Raw genomic sequence first — 7,861 nt, 5'->3', positions numbered from 1 at the left:
GTTCATATCCTTTGACCATTTATCAATTGAGGACTGACTTGTATTCTTTTAAATTTGACCCAGTTCTCTGTATATTTTAGAAATGAGGTTTTTTTCACAGATACTACTTGTAAAAATTCTTTCCCAGTTTTCTATTTCCCTCCTAACCTTGGTTGCATTTGGTTTGTTTGTGCAAAAGCTTTTCAATTTAATGTAATCAAAATTATCCATTTTGCACTTTATAATGTTCTCTATCTCTTTTTTGGTCATAAATTTCTCCATTCTCCATAAATCTAACAAATACACTAGCCTTTGCTCCCCTAATTTGTCTATAGTATCAGCCTTTGTACCTAAATTGTGTGCCCATTTGGACTTTATTCTGGTGTACAGTGTCAGGCATTGGCCTATGCTCAGTTTCTGCCACACTGTTATCCAGTTTTCCCAGAAGATTTGTCAAACAGTGAGTTCTTATTCCAGAAGCTAGGGTCCTTGAATAGACCACTATATTCATTGTCTACTGTGTCTTGAGTACCTAACCTATTCCACTGATCTACCCTTCTATTTCTTAGCCAGTATAAAGTGATTTTGGTGATTATATTGCATGCTTTGTGAGGGAGTATATAAAAACTGTTTGAAGTCTCTGGTGGATAGAGGTATGATCTGAGAGAGACTGAGGTTCAAGTCCTGCTTCTAACATAGGCAGTGCTCCAAACAACTCTCTAAGAACTATACATTATGGACCAATTTTACTTCTGTATTGATATGGTAGATTTTCACATAGGGGAGAACTTTATAATAATAAAATAACCATAATTCCAGCCATTCTCTTTGAGCAGGAGACAAATATGGTCAGACCTGAACTTTCAGGATATCACTTGGCAACTCTATGAAGAATGGATTGGAGAGGAGAAAGAAATCAATAAGCAGTTGATTGCAGTCCAAGTGAGAGATGAAGAACACAAAGTAGTGTAGCAGCTTTGTGTAGTGAGAAATTTGAGAGATTTTGTGCAGGTAGAATTGATAGGACTTGGTAACTGACAGGATATGAGATAAAGAGGAGCTGAGGATGATACTGTGATCCTTGTGATCTTGTGTCTGGAAAAATGGTGGGTGGTGCTTTTGACAGATATAGGAAAGTTAGAAAGAGGTATTTTAGAATAAACATATTGACTTTTCTTTTGAGCATGCTGATTTTCATATACATAGGGAACATCCAGTTGGAAATGTCTAGTAGGCAGTTGGCTATGCAGGATGAGAGAACAGGAGACCAATGAGGATTGGGTTTGGGAGTGATACATAGAAATGATCATTGAACCCATGTTAGCTCACAGAGTGTATAGTCAGAAGAGGACTGAAAGACAGGTCTGGGGTACACTCATGCATAGAGAATATGACACAGATAATCCCAAACCAGGGAAGAGAATATATAGGAGGAAGAGGTGGTTCAGCTGTGTCAAAAAAAGAGATCCAGAAGGACGAGAATTAAGAAAAGCTCATTGGATTTAGCATGTCTATCAGTGGTGCCTCTTTTTTACTATCAGTGGTGCCTCTTTTTTACTTATGAAGGGCTGACACAGGCAGGGGTCAAAATGAAAACGTAAGGGGTGAGTTAATTAACATAATGCTAGGAAAATGTTAGATGAAGTGGAAAAAAAATACATGGGACCAACAAGTAGAAAAGTAAATATAATATCCAAAATGCGCAATATATGTGAAACAATTTGTTATCGAAAAGAGAAAACAAGTCAAGGTAAAAACAAACCCTAAATGGCATTCTCAGGCTGTTCACCTTAAAAGCAAAAGAAATACAACTCATCACTGACTGTGGAGTTCTGTTCTGTGTTGAGTTCCTTAGGGAATTTAAATGAAAGACAGGGGAATGAACATCTTAGTAGAAAAAACACAGTACAACATTAAAAAGAAAAGATTACCACATTTCCAGGCTTCCTTGATGGATTGGTTTTGCTGATTTACAAAAATTTTTTTTCTCTAAAAATATTATTTGTTATGTGGTATGGCTCTGGAGAGGAGTTACTGGAAAAAATCTAGGCAATATAAAAACAAGATAGCAATATTAAAATATAAGAACATTTTAAAATATATTTTAAAGAAAGTCTTCAATAGATGAGTTATCAACTTTCCCCTCCTCTCTTTAAGGGGTGGCTTGGTGGGAGAGGGCAGGAAAAGATTTGCTTCTTTCTCTTTGCCAATCACTTCCCTTTCCATCTTTCTAGCTCCCCTTTAGAGTAATCTTCTCCCATTAGAATGGATGCTCCTTGAGTTTAGTCAGTCAATAAACATTTATGAAGCGCCTACTATGTGCCAGGTATCTTGCTAAGCCCTGGAGATTCAAAGAAAGGCAGACAATCCCTGCTTTCAATGAGCCTGCAGTCAGAGGGAAGACAACATGAAAACAAGCTCTGATGTACAGAATAAAATTGGAAATAACGCACGGAGGGAAGGCACTAAATTGAGGAGGATCAGGAAAGGCTTTTCGCTGGATTGGTAGGATGTTAGCTAGAGGGAAGGAAGCCAAGAGGAAGAAATGAGGAAGGAGAGCATCTTAAAAAGGTATGGGAGGGAGCCAGTGGCCATGGCCAGTTTCAAGATAAAACTTCAAGGAGTCTGGGCTCCCTGGATCGAAGATTGAGTGGATGGGGTATAAGAAGACCGAAAAGGATGCGGGGTGGTGAGGGAGTGTTGTACAAGGGTTTGAACGCCAAAGCACTTTTTGTCTAGGCTGCTGGAGGTGATATGGGGTACTGGCCCCAGAGGGTACAGCGCTGGCCCTGCAGTCAGGAACAACCGAGTTCGAAGCCGGCTTCGGGCACTGACTGCGTGACCCTGGGCAAGTCCCTTAACCCTGCCTGCCCCAGTTTCCTCCTTATGTAAAATGAGCTGGAGAAAGCAACAGCAAACCCCTGCAAGATCTTTGCCAAGAAATCCCCGTGGAGTCACGAGCCGGATCGGACTGAAACCAGCGCAAAGAGAAGGGCCGCTCCCTTAGCACTCGGCGCAGAGCTGGGCCGGGCCGGGCCGGATCGGCCGGATCGGGCAGAAATCCCCCACAACGGTCACTCTCCTCCCGCCTCTCAGCCGCAGGTCCGTTTCAGCCCGAGACCCCTCCCGCGGCAGCTGTCCGGCCTTCCCCGAGGCGCGGCCAACGCACAGACGGCGGGCCCGGGCCGGCAAGGACCCGCAGGGGCGGAGTCAAAGGGAACCCCGTCTTTCGGGCCGAGGACGGAGACGCGGGAGGGGCGTCTAGGCCGAGGGAGAGAAGGGAAAGCCGGAGGCGTTTTCTCCCCAGCAGCGGCGGGGAGCGGGCGGCCGGGAGGGGCGTGGGGGGGCTCCAGGCCTCGGCGGAGGCGCCTGACGCGGCCCGGGAGCCCTGACGCGCAGGTCACGTGGGCGGCGGCGGCGGCCGAGGCGGCTCGCGCTGGGTTCCGGCTCCGGCTCTGGCTCCAGCAGCCGCTGCCGGGGGCGTGGAGAGCGAGGCGGCCCGGACTGGAGCCCCGCTGCGTGGGGGAGCCCCTCTGCATGGGGGCCCCCCGCCGCCGCCTCTGTCCCCTGCGGCCTCCGAGGGGACCTGAGGAGATGCCGCAGTCCGGCTCTCGGAGCGCGGTGTTCCCGCCGCACCGGCCTGTGGGTGAGTCCCCGATCCCCGGCACCCCCACCCCCCGGCGCCTTCCTTGTCCTGACAACGGGGTGGCGGCCACGCGTCCTGGCGGGTGACTGAGCCGCGGCGCGGAGGGAGCGCCGCCACTCACCGGGCCCCGGCCCCGCCCCCTCCGTTGCCCGCCCCCTTCCCCTCCCCCACTCTTGCCTTTCTCTTTCCTTTTCCATTTTCCCCTCTTCCCTCCTCCTCCTCTTCCTTCTCTTTCCCCACTTTCTCTCCCTCTCCTTCCGGCCTCCCCCTCTCCCCCCTCTTTCTCTCCTCCTTCCTTCTTCCTTTCTCCTCCCCTTCTCATCTCCTCGGCTCCTGGAAGCTAAGCCAGGCCGGCCCGACCCAGGTCCCTGCGCCGCAGGCAGTTCGCTGCTTTCCCTCGGCCCTCCTCCGGGCTCTAAAACCCCAGAGTGTTTCCACGGGCCGGGCATGTTTGGGGGAGCAGTCGGCCCCCAGTCCGGTCCCGATCTCCGCCCCCACTGCCTTTAGCTGCTGTGATGTTGTGGAGCTGAGAAACTGGGCTAAATGTCCTCCTGGGGGATTTCTGCGATTAGAGAAAGTGACAGTTACAGTTGCTCAAAGGCACATGGCCATTTTCCCCGGATTACGGATCCATAGGACAGATGGTTAGGAAGGGGACAGAGCTGCGATTTAAACCGGGCCCACCGACTTCCCCCATACTGTTCTGAAATAATAGCACTCTAGAAATGCAGTGATGAAAAAATGAGATCTAGGGCTTTGGGGGTTTGACCGTGAATTGAGAATTCTCAGTGGAGGAAGACGCTGCTGCTGGGATTTGGGGGAGAGAGTGTCCCGGAATGAGCGCATTTAGAGTTGGATGAGACTTTCAGCGAAGGGGACCCAGTTTCCACCTTTGCACAGCCCTGTGTAGTACAAAGGCTTTTCTGATACTGAGCCTGAATTTAAATACTTGATCACTGCTGTTATGCCCCTCCTCTTCTGTTCTATGGAGAGGGCATTACCAGTTCTTTCAATGAATCCTCATAGGTCATGGCATCACCAGGCTCTTTACCATCCTGTTTTGTCCTCCTCTGGACACTTTTCAGGGCCTTAAACTGTGGCAGCTCTACTTGAATACAGCACTCCAGGCAGAATCCAGCAGCCCAACACCACCTTATTCCTGGAAATGCCCTTCTTAATGCAGCCAAAGCCACATTTTAGGAAGAGAGGTAAAGCAGTAGTATGGCATAGTGGAAAGAGCTTTGGATTTCTGTTTGGATCTGGTCTCTGCTGCTCCCTGTATGAGTTAGGAAGTGTTTAACCTCATTAGGCCCGTTTCCTTCTCTGTAAAAGCAAGGGAACTGAACTAGATGGTTTTTGAAGGACTGTCTAGCTTAAAAGATAGCGATCTGATAAGCTGTAGAGACCAGAGGGACTGAGTTTTTTAAGGTCAAAGGGACAAGGACTGGCAGTGTTGTTGCTGAGGGGAATGTATTGTAAAAGTAACTTTAGTAGAACGAGAGGAAAGAAACTTAGTTACAAAGTCTATGGGTAATTGTGATTTATTCAGTGCTACAAAATATTCAGGAGAAAATTTTTGTTACTGGAAGCTAAGCATGTAGTTTTCCTGAGCAGTATTGGAATCTTTTATTTAAAAATATTTTCTTTGACTTCCTCTTGTATTCTAAGTTAAGATAGTGTAAATAACAAATAGTGAGGCATATTGTAACAATGATCAACTGTGAAAGACTTAGCTACTCTAATTTATACAGTGATCCAAGACAGTTCCAAAGAATTCAAAATGAAAGCTGATCTCCACATCCAGAGAACTGATGAACTCTCAGGGCACACGTTTTTCATTTAACTTGTTTTTCTTGCTTCATTTATTTATTTATTTGTTGTAGTATGGTCAATATGTAATATGGTTAATATGGAAATATTTTGTATCACTTCTCATGTATAAATAATATCATGTTGCTTGTCTTCTCCATGGGTTGGAAAAGATTTTAAGGAAGAGAGAGAATTTGAAACTCGAAATTTTAAGAAATGAATGTTAAAATAAATTTTTAAAAAATACTTAGTATGAGGTGTCCTTAACACTGATTTCTTCTGACTGCAGATTTCCCATAATCTCTCTCTTGGCCCAAGTGATTTAAAAAGCATTGTGTTGAAATTTCATTTCATGTCTGGTAGCTTTACATGTTATATTTTTTTGTGGATGGGGGATTTTTGTCATGTTAACCCATTAAATAAAATAACTATTTTGTGACTTGGCTGAGGAATTCGTGTACATTTTGGAAAGAATCTATAGTTGTGGAAGACTTGGGCATCATTTAGAGGGTCATACCGCTAAATATTCACTTATGTTCTGGAGAGCTAGTACAAAGAGCAAATGAAAACCTGGAAGAGTTGATGCTAAGGAGGAGAGAGATTCTTTCAATTTTTGGAAGGCACAAAGTGACTTGTACTTTGAGGATGTAGATGTAGTCTTGAACACATACACACATTATCTTCACTTCAGTAGGTGCTCATCTACCTGTCTCCAAACATTTGTGATATTGGAAAGAGATACCAGACATCATGGTCCATAAGAATCCTTATGATGGGATTTAGTTGGATCAAATAAATATCTGTAGATATTTTCTTTCCCTCTTCCCTCCCAAGGGATGGAGTACTGGGCCTAGTGAGGAAGACTTAAGTTCAAGTCCAGACTCAGACAGTTATTAGCTGTGTGACCCTGGACAAATTACTTAACCTGTTGGCCTCAGTTTCATTATCTGTAATATGGGGATAATATCAACTACCTTACTTTTACCTTAAAGTAGAATGGTATTTGTAAAGCACTTAGCACAGTCCTAGCACACTGTATGCATTTAAATGCTTTTTCCTTCCCCCCTTTTCCCTTTCAGATAGCAAAGTATACACATAAAATATCGACAGAATATCAAAGCAGTGGTGGAAAATTAAAGAGTGAAATCATTCAAATCCCTATACACAAATGGACACCATCTTTCACATACATGTGTTTTCTTATATCTACTTTCGTGACCCATTTTAGTGTGATAGTGTTTTTTGTTCACTGCCAGACATTATCTTTGCCCTTCAGTGACAAAAGACTATATATTTACCAATTGATAGACAATATGTTATCTATGTAGAATTTACTGTATATGCAATATTTGGGTAGAGTGTGAAGGAGGAATGGAATGTCCCTGACTCATATTCCCAAAGATGCACTCACAACTCTATAGAACAGATTTTAATTTCATTTTATTTACATTGGTTTTTAGATTCTACATTTTTGTTTTATCAATGGGTGTTTGTGGTAATATGGCACCAAGAAGCTGTTTCCCCATGTCACTAACAGATGTGATTAAAAAAAAACAAACCGCAACCAATACAATTTTTTTTCCATATCATTTTCTTTGGATCTTACAAGTGGGTGCTTATCAGAATCTAATGGTTCATTTACCATCAAATTAGAGAAGGAAATTCTAATAATTTTCCTATATAGACCTTCAGATATTAATTTGTCACATGGGATCATAGATTTAGAAGTGGGAGAGACCTTAGATTCAATCTTAACTGTGCTTACCATTTTATTGCGGAGAAAACTGAAATAGAAAGACTGTAAATTGTCCAGCATGTTAAACAGAAGAGCCAGTATTTCATTTCAAATGCTTGATTCCAAAACCAGTACTTTTTTCCACTGTACCAGGTAAGAGGATTTAAAAAAATCAACATTAGTTGAAAATGGTGTTATTTTACCTTATGTACTGGGAATGTCTGACAAATACTTGTTTTTAAGATGCTGATGCCACTCTGGTTTATAGTAAGTTAAATTCCTCAGTTCACTTAAGAAAACATTCATTATAAAAAAAAAATCAGATTGCTTGAGATAACAAAATTATATGCTTTGTAATTGAAATTTTTAGTGACTTCTTGCAAAATTATCTTTACTGCTTCTCTGAATTTCTCTCTTTTTTTTTTTGGATTTAAGTAGACCTTTTAATGTCTGCCAAAGTTATCTACTAATTCATTGCATTGATGTAACTTTTATTGGTAGAATGAGTGATGAATAAAATCACAGATCCTTAAAATAAATATTTGAGTATGAGTTTTAGACTTTGCAATGAGTTTTCAAACATTACTAGATTCTAATGCCCAGCATATTTTATTTAATATTATTCTATACTTGAGAAAGGTACCCAGAAGACTTCTACAAAAACTTCTACTCTCACAGAGAGGTATAGTTGC

General features: G+C 43.0%; 1 protein-coding gene across 2 annotated transcripts in view; it reads left to right on the top strand.

The window, feature by feature from the left end:
- The first annotated feature begins 3,059 nt into the window (after positions 1-3,059).
- The window catches only part of GALNT11 (polypeptide N-acetylgalactosaminyltransferase 11), a 53,204-nt gene continuing 48,402 nt past the window's right edge, over positions 3,060-7,861 (top strand). Inside the window, exon 1 of one of the 2 annotated variants that reach the window (XM_072652163.1) lies at positions 3,060-3,081. The gene's annotated coding sequence lies outside the window, so the exon portion shown is untranslated. Of the gene's footprint in view, positions 3,082-3,487; positions 3,626-7,861 lie in introns of those variants that run through there. The other variant, XM_072652160.1, reaches the window with a different exon arrangement.

This window comes from Notamacropus eugenii, chromosome 3, assembly GCF_028372415.1.
Source record: "Notamacropus eugenii isolate mMacEug1 chromosome 3, mMacEug1.pri_v2, whole genome shotgun sequence".
In the NCBI taxonomy this organism is placed as follows: domain Eukaryota; kingdom Metazoa; phylum Chordata; class Mammalia; order Diprotodontia; family Macropodidae; genus Notamacropus; species Notamacropus eugenii.
The sequence above is the reverse complement of the archived record's forward strand: the minus strand, read 5'-3'. Positions and strand labels throughout refer to the sequence as shown.